The following is a 13,044-nucleotide window of genomic DNA, read 5'->3' as shown; positions in this document are numbered from 1 at the left end:
AAAACAAACTTACAGTTACCAAAGGGAAAGTGGGTAGAGGTATCATTTAGAAGTTTGGAATTAACAGATACACACCACTATATATAAAATACATTACCAGAAAGGATTACTGTATAGCATAGGGAACTATTATATTCACTATCTTGTAAAAACTTACAATGGAGGAGAATCTGGAAAAGAACATTGTGTATGTGTGTGTGTGTGTGTGTGTGTGTATTGCGTACATAACTGAGCCGCTTTGCTGTACATCTGAAACTAATGCAACATTGTAATTCAACTATACTTCAATTAAAAAAAAAAAAGAAATGCAGCCAGAGAATGAAGGCCTTCTTTTGTGGAGCTGGGCTGTGAAAGAAAGGAGAATGCTAGAAGGACAGGAGTGCTAGCTGTGAAGTGGGTGCAAAGTTGAGGGAGAATTATTTATTTATTTATTTGACTAAATCTCTTTTACAGGAGCAAGGAACATGTTATTGAGATACAGTTTTTGAGGAAATAAGTTATGAAACAAAATATTGCAAGAGAGAGCAAGGGATTTGCCTTTGAAACAAGAAGAATTAACTTTTAGTGCAGGAGCTTAAACTTCTGAGATGAGAAGAAAAGGGAAATGAGTCATAGGGTGCTGACACATATGTTTGCTGCAGTCCTCTGTGACATAGGCGATGTGGTCCCTGCTAAGAGGGCAGAGGATGTGAAAGCAACTCGATCTCAGTAACTTCACTGATATGTCTGATGGTGCTAAACCATAGTGGGTTTATATGTCAAGGGTTCATGGTTGAGAGGACTTGATGCACACATAAAATAAAATATTCAAGGCAATGACATTTCTACGGATATGTGCACATGGCCTGGTTTAGGACCAGAAATCGGAATGCGAGGCCAGAGAGGACATTTCAAGGTCAAGGATATGAAAGCATCCAGGACAGCAGGTGAGATCCCCTCTGAATGGGAAAATGAGATTGTTAGAGCGACTGATTTTTCTTTGACATAGGCCTTGACACCATCTTCTTTTCATCATTAGAGTGCGTTTAGTAGTCACTATAATTCAAGACATTATCTAATAATGATTGAATGTACTCAAATTTGAGGTTTTCAGTGTTTTTAAATAACTTTCATTTTGAGAGGGATGAGAACTTTTAGTGAAGGAGTGATGTATGGAATTTTCTATCGTCAAAATAAATAGCTATGCAGTTCCTGTAGTTCTCACTGGGAAATAACAAACAAAACACTTTACATATTTACTCAGTATTTTTGGCATATGTTTGATAGATACATTTGGTTTAAATCCATAGATTATAGCTGTGGTTGATTCTTTATATATTTGTCAATATAATTATCTCCTAGTTTTAGTGGTACTAAATGTTTCTTCAGTGCAATGTAATTTTTTTTTTTATTCTCAGCTTTTGTTCTTTCCCCTTTTCATTTTCTTGTCTCTTTTTGCCTTCGCCTGTGTTACCCTGCTGAGTTAACAGTATCTGGACACAGAGTAAGCACTGGATAAATACCTGCTGATTCACTGACCCAAATCCTGTGAGGATGCTCCAGTCACAGGGTCAAAACAGGAAAATGAGGTTGCCAATTTAAACCTGTCTTCCTGGTTGCTTCAAGCCACCCATTCTTGGCTAAGCAGGGTGTGTGAGCAAACTACCTTGCAGTATTACTGGCAGTGCTGTTAGGAGTGTAGGAGGGAGAATTTACTAAAGTACAGAAATCTCTAGCTGGGGTTTTCTTTGTCTCCAGTTGCTAATCTTAATTACACTGTCAACCTAAAGTTATCACAGGTACCTGACACCCATTTCTTCCTTCCTTTCCCTTCCTTCCTTCTATAGCCGCACCCATAGCATATGGAAGTTTCTAGGCCAGGGACTGATTTGAGCCACAGCTTCAACCTATGCTATAGCTGCAGCAACACCAGGTCCTTCAACCCATTTCACCAGGCCAGGGAATGAGTCAGTACCTTTCCAGTGACTCAAGCCGCTACAGTAGGATTCTTAACCCAATGTGCCAAGTCAGGAACTCCTCTTCCTTTTCTTTAACTATAGCTTCATTAGCAGAAACAAAAACTGGGGGGATGAGACCAGTTTTGACCAGTGGTTTTGACAAATAATCAAAGGTTAAGAAATTGTTCAAGGCAACAATATTCGAATACTTATTTTTAGTAGTTCCTTAAAAAGAATTTTTTAGGTGTCCCTATCATAAATAGTATGCCAAGGGCTTTCCCATGCTATGTATTTCTGGTGAAGTCATGATATGCATTACTCTGTGGTGTTGTATTTTTGGCACAATGTTTGACTTAAAAGGTTACTGATTTTTCCTAGAAAGTTTTTGTTAGTCTATTGAATATGTAGGGTTTTTTGGTTTGTTTTTTGTTTTCCTTGGCTGCACCTGTAGCATGTGGAGGTTCCCAGGTTAGGGGTCCAATCGGAGCTATAGCCACCAGCCTACTCCACAACCACAGCAATGCAGGATCCAAGCCATGTCTCTGACCTACACCACAGCTCATGGCAATGCCGGATCCTTAACCCACTGAGCGAGGCCAGGGATCAAACCTGCTTCCTCATGATTGCTAGTCAGATTCATTAACCACTGAGCCTGATGGGAACTCCTGAATATGTAGTTTTTAAATCTTTGCCTGTTGTTTCATGTGCAAAAGGATTTTTTTTTTTTTGAATCACGCATGGCTTTTTACAACCACCATCTAGACAGCTAGAATTTTCAACAGGAATATGTACATTCCTCTAATGCAGTAATATACAAGAAAGGCTAGATCCATGTCCTGATGGAGTTTATCTTCCAATGAAGAAGACAGTTTAGAAAAGCAAGCAAAATGATAAATGTATAATATAATTTTAGGTGGGGGATTAGCATTATAAAGAAGAATAGAAAAGAGAAAGAGGGCAGCATGGTGGAGCTTGCATGAAAATGGGAGTTGCTGTTTTAGACGAGGTGATCAGAGAAGATCTTTGTGAAGAGAAGACTAGGCAGAGACCAAGTGAGGAACTGAAATGTTAGAAGGCCTGGGGAAGCTGAGTCAAGCAGAGGGAAAGCAAGTGCACAGCCTATGAGGTGGCAAGGTGTGTATGAAGAATATCAAGTGGGCCAGTGTGCCTGTGCTACATGAATGCGAGAGAGGCTGGTTACAGACAAGTTAGGATAATGTTGGATTCTTCAAGTAATATTGAGGCTTCTGGATTTTGTTTTCCAGGTAAATGTGGGTAGCTGTGTTAATCAGCTGGGGCTGCCATAGCAAAATACTACAAATTAGGGGGCTTAGGATAACGAAGATTTTGTTTCTGAGATTTGTGGAAGTTGAACGTTTGAGATCAAAGTACAAGCATAGTTGGTTTCTATGAGGACTCTCTTTGTTGCAGACAGCCACCTTCTCCAGCCTTTCCTTCATATGTGTTTACATCGGGAAGAGAGAGCAAGCCAGCCTATGAGAGTGTCAGCATGCAGGTAAGCTCTGCTCTTTTTAATTTTCCCAGCGTTATTGAGATATAATTGACATATAATATTGTGTGGATTTAAGGTATACAATATGAGGATTTGATCCACTTATATACTGCAAAATGATTATCACTAATGGGTTAGGTAACACCTCCATCATCTCACATAATTACCTTATTTTTTTTTGTAGTGAGAATATTTAAAATCTACTCTCTTAGTAATTTTCAAGAGTATAATACAGTATTGTTAAACTACATTCATCATCGTATACATTAGATCCCCAGAGTTTATTCATTTTCTTTCTTTCTTTTCTTTCTTTTTCTTTTTTTTTTTTTTTTTTTTTTTTTTTTTTTTTGTCTTTTTAGGGCCGCACCCACGGCATATGGAAGTTCCCATGCTAGGGGTCCAATCCAAGCTATAGCCACCGGCCTACACCACAGTCACAGCAAAGCCAGATCCGAGTCGTGTCTGCAACACACACCACAGCTCACAGAAACACTGGATCCTTAACCCACTGAGCAAGGCCAGGGATCAAACCCACATCCTCACGGATGCCAGTTGGGTTTGTTAACAGTGAGCCACCATGGGAACTCTCCGAGGTTATTCATTTTCTAATGAGAAGTTTGCTCCCTTTGACTGACATCACCTCTTTTCCCCATCCCCTCAGTCCCTGGCAACCACTATTCTATTCTCTGTTTAGGTGAGTTCAGCTTTTTTAGATCCTGGGTATAAATGAGATCATACAGTGTTTGTCTTTCTCTGCATGGCTTATTTTACTTAGCTTAATGCTTTCAGGTTGCATCCATGATGTTGAAAATGGCATGATTTCCTTCTCTCTCACAGCTGAATAATATTTCATTGTATATCTAATATACAAAAATGAAATATATAATATTTCATATATCATACTATGTATAAATGAAATATTATATATAATAAAATGTATATCCCATCTTCTTTGTCCATCTGTTGATGAACACTTAGGTTGTTTCCATATCTTTGCTATTGTGGATAATGCTGCAATGAACGTGGGTGTGCAGATGTCTCTTCAAGATCCCATTTTCATTTCTTTTGGATATTGCTGGCTCACTGCTGATAGTTCTATTTTCAGTTTTTTGAGGAAAATCCATGCTGTTTTCCATAATGGTTATACAAATTTACATTCTCACCAACAGTACACAAAAGTTCCCTCTCTTTACATCTTCACTGACACTTGTTATTTCTTGTCTTTTTGATAATAGCTACTCTAACAGATGTAAGGTGACATCTCATTGTGGTTTTGATCTGCATTTCTCATGATTGATAATGTCAAGCAATTCTTCGGGTACTTATTGGCCATTTGTGTATCTTCTTAGGAATAATATCTACTCAGATCTTCTGCCAGTTTCTTAATCTGATTATTTCATTGTTGTTGTTACTACACTGTATGAGTTCATTATATATTTTGGATATTAACCCGCTAACAAATAGAGGAATAGCAAATATTTTCTTCCACTGTGTAGGTTGTACTTTCATTTTGTTCAGTATTTCTTTTGTTGTACAGAGTTTTTGGGTTGACATAGATCCATTTGTTTATTTTTGCTTTTGTTGCTTGTGATTTTGGTGTCATATCCAAAAAAACCACTGCCAAGACCAATGTAAAATAACTTTTTTCCCCTCTTTTCTTTTTCATGTTTTATAATTTCAGGTCTTACATTTAAGTCTTTAGCCCATTTTGAGTTATTTTTTGTGAGTGCCATAAGAAAGGATCCAATTTCATTCTTTTGCATTTGATTATCCAGTGTTCCCAACTCCATTTACTGAGGAGACTATCTTTTCCCCATTAAGTATTCTTGGTTCCCTTGTCAGATATTTATTGATTGTACATGTAAGGGTTTATTTCTGAGCTCTTGATTCTATTCTATTGGTCTCTGTGTCTATTTTCAGGCCAGGACCACACTGTTTTGATTTCTATAGCTTTATGATATAGTTTGAGGTCAGGAAGTGTAATGCCTCCAGCTTTATTTTTTCCTGGGGTCTTTTGTGGTTCTGTATGGATTTTAGGATTTTTTTCCTATTTCTGCAAAAACATGCCATTGAAATTTTGATAGGGATTATACTGAATTTATAAATGACTTTGAGTAGTATCAATATTTTAACAATATTAATTCTTCCAATCTATGAACATGTTGTATCTTTCCCTTTTTTGTGTGTGCCTTCTGCAATTTATTTCATAAAAATCTACAGTTTTTAGTGCATTCACCTCTTTGGTTAAACTTATCCCTAATTATTTTTTTGTCTTTGATGCTATTATAAATGGGATTAGATATTTTATTGTGAGTGGTATCTCCTTTTATAAAGACACTAATCACATTGGAGCCAGGTTCCTGTCCTGATTTCATTTAACCTTAGTTACTTTTTATTTCATTTAACCATCTGCAGTAGGCTTTAGCATATGAATTTGTAGGAGTGGGGGAGGGCACAAACATTCAGCCCATAACAGGAATTGTATATCTGGCTCAATTTTTTTTTAAAATATCACATTGGGTGCTATGTACTGAATAAACCACATGGAGAAAGAGTGAAAACAGAGAGGCTAGTTATAGGTCTAGGCAATGGTTTAGATAAGAGATGATAAAGGCTCTGAATAGGATGACATTGGTGGAAACTGGGACAATATGTAGATGCAGATTATATTTTGAAAGCACAGCTGTAAAAACTTGCTAGATATGGGTGGGTAAATGAATGAGGAGAAGCAAGGAAGAAAAAGATCATGGCTTGGGATTTGAGCATCAGGGAGCATGGTGACATCATAACCTAAGATAAAGAGGACTAGGGGTAGAAAAGTGGAAAAATCAACAGTTGGAATTTTTTTTTTTTTCTTTTTAGGGCCACACCTATGGCATAGGGAAGTTCTGGGGCCAGGAGTTGAATTAGAGCTGTAGCTGAGCCCTAAGTCACAGCCATGGCAACCCGGATCTGAGGTGCGTCTGCAACCTATGCTGCAGCTTGTGGCCAACCCAGATCCTTAACCCACCGAGCAAGGAGGCTAGGGATCAAATATGGCCTGTTCAGAACCTTTATCATATATATACATCTTTAATCTACAGACCATCAGAAGGCTGGCTGGTCTCCAGACAGTATGGAAGCTGAAATATTGCTAGTTCAAGCCTAGCAAGGGCAATATCATCCTAAAATGCATTTAGCACTTTTCTTGCCAGAACCAATTCTGTTTTGAGGTGTCTGGAGGAGATTTCCTTGAATACCTATGACAACTTCTGTTTCTAGGTACCCAACATGCTATAATAACTACTTAATTCAAATAAAGTTAATTTCAGTGTTTATAACTAAGTGATAAATAACCTTCCTGAAAAAGATGCTGTTGTGAAAGCTGGTTATCAATCAACATTCCACAAACTGAATATTCGTCCAACCGCATACTCCAAGTTAACAAGACTGTGTAATAGGCACCTCAATCTTAACCTGTTTAAAATACAGCTCTTGGAGTTCCCACTGTTGCTCAGTGGGTTAAGAACCTGACATAGTGTCCATAAGGATGTGGGTTAGATCCTTGGCCTCACTCAGTGGGTTAAGGATCCAATGTTACTGCAGTCTACAGTGTATGTGAGATTCAGATGTGGCCTTGCTGTGATTATATTAGCCTATTGATTATATTGGACTCCTTCCATAATGAAAAGAACAGTTATTTGGGAATACATGATTAGACAATTATTTTATGTTCACATTTGCTTTTCCTGTCCATTCTTCCAAAAATCACTATTTATAGATTTATTATATGTATTCTTCATCATGAAGCACCATACAACATAATTTCTAATCCAGAAACTTACTTTGTGGTGAAAGAGTAAAGAAAATGGACTAGTGTTTATGGAATTACTGGCTTTACCAGGTATTCCCATTATTCAGCAGCAATCGACCTTACAGAATTTTGGAATAGCACATAAAATATTCAGTTCTGGTACTAGCTTGGAGACCTTCGTGAAGTTGGGGTGCTAGTATACAAGATATAGTATATGCTCTGAACCAATAACCATGTATGGTACTTGGTTCCACAGCCAGAGTACATGAATCTGGTAAGCAAGGGGAAGAAGCGGGAGTGACGCCTCTCACACATTTGCCTAACGGCTCATTCACAAAAATTTTGCATCCTATTCCAGCCCCTCTAGGTTCCATGGGTTTAGGGGTCTTTGTAGGCGCTGGGGAGGTAACTGCCACAGGCATCGAGTAAAGACTGGTTTAATCCAACCAGATGCTGAGAATGCCAATTCTCTATTTTCTATTCTGAAACCACAGGATGACTAGTCAAAAAAGAGATCATGGTACAACAGGAATGATTGATCCTAGCTACAATGGGAAAATAGGGTTGCTATTACACAATGGGATCAAAAGATGTTAAGGGAAACCCAGTAATCTTCTGAGGTGCCCTTTAATACCACCATTTCCAGTGATAAAGGTTAAAGAAAATCCACAAAAACTCAGTATAAGAAAGATGGCCAAGGGGTCAGTTTTCTCAGTGATGAAAGTACAGGGAAACTCTCGACCGAGGGCAAAAGGAATGTGAAATTGATAGCAGAGGAGCCAAATCAACAACACAAATACAGCACCAAAGATGAGATGCAGAAGTAAGGATTGCATATATGTACATATTCTTTTAGGTGTATATTTATATATTTTATCACATTTTCCTCCATTTTCTGTCCATTTCTCCTATGATTTATGTAGTGTATGCTCCTGGGGTTGAACTTAAACTTCAGTAGATGATTTATAGAATACTGAGACAAGACCATGGCACAACTCCAGAAGAATTGGACATCTTCCAGAAAGCCTGCATTTCAATCTGAATGACCTCAGCTCATTCCCTTTATATGGGGAAAAATAGTTGCTTTAGGTTAAGTGCAAGGAAAAGTGTGTAAATTGATATTAGGCTGCCAAAGTTTGACTTAGAGAAGGCATTTGTGATTTCTTTTGGCTACATAGCAACTAAGTCCCTTTCTATATTTGGAGAATTCTCACTTAGGAGTCTTGGTGTGGGGCAGAGGGAGTCCATTGCTATAGAAGCTGAGAATGATAGATACTTAGCAGCTTTTCTTAAAGATAGAACGCTTTCATGAGAATTAAGATTCATAGCTGGACTTTGACCAAGTAGTTACTGATGCAAGAAACCAAGAACAGGAGGCTGGTAGGGGTGGGGGTGTTGCACACGTGTGTGGCTGACAATGACAACAATCACTTCTTTTTGAAAACCAAGACTGAGACTTAGGTTGGAGTTTTCCTCTGGATTCCTAGCCTGAAATTGTGCTCTCCACTCCAGTGTGTCTATAAACTCTTCCATGTCCTTTTAATGAATTCCTTTTCTACTTAATTCTAGCTGGAATCGTTAGACGTCAAGAATCTCAACTAATATAACATCTGTTGAGATAGTTTCCAACATTGTGTCAATGTTATGAATCACTTTTTAAAAATACCTTCAAAGCAATCCCTTTAAAAAAAAAAAAACCCTGTTTTTCAAAGTTGGTCACACCTCCCATATTTTAAACTTTTAATGTTTAAAAAATGCATTTATTAAGTCTGTACAATTTTGGCTCAGATAAAATTACCATTCATCAATTTAAAAATACTAAAAGTAAGATATATGCCTTCATTACTACTTTTATTTACTTAGTTGTTTGTTTATGTATTTATTTATTTTTAGGCCTGCAAGTGCGGCATATGGAAGTTCCCAGGCTAGGGGTTGAATTGGAGCTGTAGCTTCCAGCCTACACCACAGCCATGCCAGATCCAAGACACATCTGCGGCCTACACCACAGCTCTTGGCAACACCAGATCTTTAACTCACTAAGCAGGGCCAGGGATCAAGCCCACATTCTCATGGATACTAGTTGAGTTCGTTTCTGCTGAGCCACAATGTTAACTCCCCTTCATCACTACTTTCAGATTGAGGAGATCACCAGGTTGAGATAAAGTCAACATTGTGCAATAAAACCTCATTAATTCAAATTAAAAAGAAGGAAGGACTCCCAATGTAAAATAATGATTTTCAAAGCACTGAAGTTTGATTTTTAATCACTGAAGTTTTATAATTTGAAGCAATGTAGTTTTATAACTTATGATAAGCAACTACATCTAAATACCAACAAAGCCCTTATTAGAAATCATAAAAATCTATTAGAAATTACTATAAATCTGCCAAGCCAGATTTATAGATTACATAATCATACAGTCAAGTTTTGTTGAACAGGACCTGTATTTTTTCAGGATTCTGTTTCAAATAAAAGAAATTCAATTCAAGGAGTTCCCATCATGGCTCAATGGTAATGAATCCAACCATATCCAGGAGGATGCTTGTTCAATCCCTGGCCTTGTTTAGTGGGTTAAGGATCCAGCATTGCCGTGAACTGTGGCATAGGCCAGCAGCTATAACTCTAATTCGATCTAATTCGACCTCTAGCTTGGGAACTTCCATGTGCCTCTGGTGCTGCCCCCACCCCCCAAAAAAACAAACAAACAAAAAAAGGCATTTTTTTTTTTCCCCCAACAGTTTCAAAAACTCCTAGGACTCACTCAGCATTGTCAGCATAATCCATGGCCCATTCTTGGCCAAAAATCTGCAGGACACTGAATGCCTATATCGGGATCACACTGCCATTGCTGGAACCTGAAGATGACTTCAGCTCACCTCAGAAGTGGGTTCCACCAAGAACACTGAGATGCTACTAACAGATGGAGAAGGAATGAGATCTTGGCCAGGCACAAATCACAGCAATTTCCCTGGAGGACCTTGGATTCTCAGCATCACCTCGGGTATCATCTCCTCTCTGCCATCACTGATTGCTACTGAACTTCCTCTTGAATACTCCTTATGTTGACACATGTTTTTGCTCACTCAGTAACTATTTTGCTACCAATGCATATTAAAAGTACTTCCTTATATATATTTTTGTTCTTTTTTTAATTTGCTTTTGAGGGCTGCACTTGCAGCATATGGAAGTTCCCAGGCTAGGGGTCGAATCAGAGCTGCATCTGCCAGCTTACATCACAACAACACCAGATCCAAACTGCATCTGCGACCTAGACCATAGCTCATGGCAACGACAAATCCTTAACCCACTGAGCAAGGCCAGGGGTCAAACCCACATCCTCATGGATACTAGTTGGGTTTGTTACCGCTGAGCCATGATGGGAACTCCCAGTTCTTCTTCGTATTGAATTAAAATTTGCCTTCTTAATTTTAAAAGCCTAAATCTGTCTACATTCTGCTCTCTGGAGTATAACCTTTGCCCCTTCCTACTTAAAAATGGTGTTCTTTCAAGTGCATGAGGTCATGTATCATACAAATCTTGCTTCCCATCCAGTACTGCTTCCTCAGCCATTTCTCAAATGATACATTTTCCACCACCTTCATTGTCTTGGACACTTTTCCTCAAAACATTTTCTCTTTTGTCTATGTTCCTTTTCCTAGTGTTTCATAAAAATATACTTCTATACAGGAATACTTTGGGAGTGGGATAAATAAAACAGGAAAACAAGATTATACCATGAAATATAGACTATCATTTTGTTAACTGTGGCCCATCTTCCTACAAGCATTTCAGTTGGGTTAGGATACTAATCTTTGAATTTAGATGTCAAGTGGATGCAATACGCTGCTTTATATTGTGTCCTAAATAGAGCGACCATAGTCTTCATGGCCTAGGACAGCCCCAATTATACCTCTGGACTAGTGTAGCTATTGAGATGGTGTCCTTTTCACTTTCAGAATCTCATGTTGGTCACCCTAGTTTTGAACTATCGGTCACTCAGATAAAAGGTTATTCCACAAGTTCAGGTGCACTAGGCTGTGACCTAAATGAGAGACTGTTTTATTTGACCTTGTATTCCTGGAGCTTAGCTGGGTGCTGGGACACAGTGGAAGAAGGGAATGAATAAATCTAATCATATTGTGTTAAGCTTAAACACAAAATTTTGCATCTGTCCTTTAAAATACACATATACCTGGCAGATGCATGCTTTAAAGCAAGTGGTATATTTTGATATTTAAGTATTTAAAAATAGTTCTCTACATAGTCTTCAAAATAGCCTGAATATTTCATAGATAATGCCACAGACAGTGAACAATGGCCAAATAAATGAAATGTAACTAGTAGAATCTTAACTAGTAGTAGAGTATCCCTGTGCCCAAGACAGAGTTTCACAGATAGTAAATATTAAATAATATTGTTAGAGTCAAAACTAACTTCAAAAATATTTAATTATCACAGGTATAGATTGTGATGGTAAAGTAGATACTGAATAAAGTGAATTCAATAGATTTGGTCTTACATATCTATTAGTTTATTTTATAACAGACAGTGAGAAGTGTAGAACTGGCAAAAATGTTGGTTAAATAAAATGCTTAAAGTAGCAATCTAGACTCTCAGAATTGTCATGCAGAAAGATGATGGAGACCACCTGGTTTAATCTACTCTTTTACAAAGGAGAAAACTTGATCACAAAAATAGACTTGTTCAAGGCCACATAATTACTAGCAGAAACAGATAAAGAACACATGTTTTAAGCTGGAAAGGTACAGGGCTTTTTACTTATCTCTAATATTATCTTCCATGTCAATGGAGTTGAATAGATAAATATTTTAGAACTCTCTATTACTGTGTTTTTAAAGCAGGGGTGTGGATCAGCTGATAAATATTTCCAGGATCTTATTTTCTCATATAGCTACAGGAGCACTGTAAATATAAAGGGACTACAGTCCAGTCATGAGGTTCCCCTATAGTAGTTGCAGAGGGAATGCAGATTGAGAGAGCTATATGTGGAGTGACCAGATAATTTATCACCCAAATGGAAAAACTTTTGAGAATGAGAGAGGATGCTATTAATAATTATGCTTGGACAACAGTTATAAGCCAAGACTTCCCTGGGTAAACCAGGATGTATTTTCACCATAGACAAATGTGTACTCATTCCATAGTTAATTGCCTCCTATTAAGGAATGTGGACAAGAATTCTGATAATGGAAGTTGGGAGTATGGGCTTTGTTGTATTGGCTGTACTAAAAATATACTTTAAATAAAATATTACATTTAGAATGGATAAACCACGAGGTCCTACTGTATAGCTCAGGGAACTCTATTCAAAAATAATCTCCTGGGATAGACCATGATGGAAAAAATATTTTTAAAAAAAGAATGTAAAAAAATACCTTAAATAATAAATGAGTTTCAGGATTTGGATTTAGTCTAAGCAAATTATACATCTAGAATTATACATCCAGAAATTATACATTTGCTATATCATTTGGGAGTGTCAAGGTTGGTAACTATAACACAAATCAGGCTTAAAATAGGTTGGGAAAAGTACAAGTTGTTTTGAGACACCTCGGCCTCTCTCTAATATCATTACTAATCATGAAAGCAATGCAAATGCCTTTGTTTTCCTCTTGACTTGGGTCACATTCCACTGTGGAATGATGTAAGAGTTTTAACCAAGCGTAGAATAACAACGAGCAGTTTGGGAGATCAAGTTGTAAAACCTTGCCTTTGGTCACACACAACTAGCACTTAGACTCTAAAAATGTGGAACCTTTTGATTTGCAAGGTTAATTGT

The 13,044-nt window shown here is 37.6% G+C and overlaps 1 long non-coding RNA gene across 1 annotated transcript; it reads left to right on the top strand.

Annotated features, from left to right (window-relative positions):
• The first annotated feature begins 670 nt into the window (after positions 1-670).
• Positions 671-12,524, top strand: LOC146405642 (uncharacterized). Its single transcript, XR_014838363.1, has 3 exons — positions 671-926; positions 3,369-3,453; positions 9,983-12,524. It is a non-coding gene; the product is annotated as an uncharacterized LOC146405642 (long non-coding RNA).
• Positions 12,525-13,044: the final 520 nt, after the last annotated feature.

Source organism: Sus scrofa, chromosome 2 (genome assembly GCF_054392235.1).
Source record: "Sus scrofa isolate SSC_HxYL_T2T_F1_AM1 chromosome 2, Sscrofa_HxYL_maternal_Yorkshire_Landrace_v2.0, whole genome shotgun sequence".
In the NCBI taxonomy this organism is placed as follows: domain Eukaryota; kingdom Metazoa; phylum Chordata; class Mammalia; order Artiodactyla; family Suidae; genus Sus; species Sus scrofa.
Note: the sequence above shows the minus strand (reverse complement) of the source record. Positions and strands in the feature narration are given on the sequence as shown.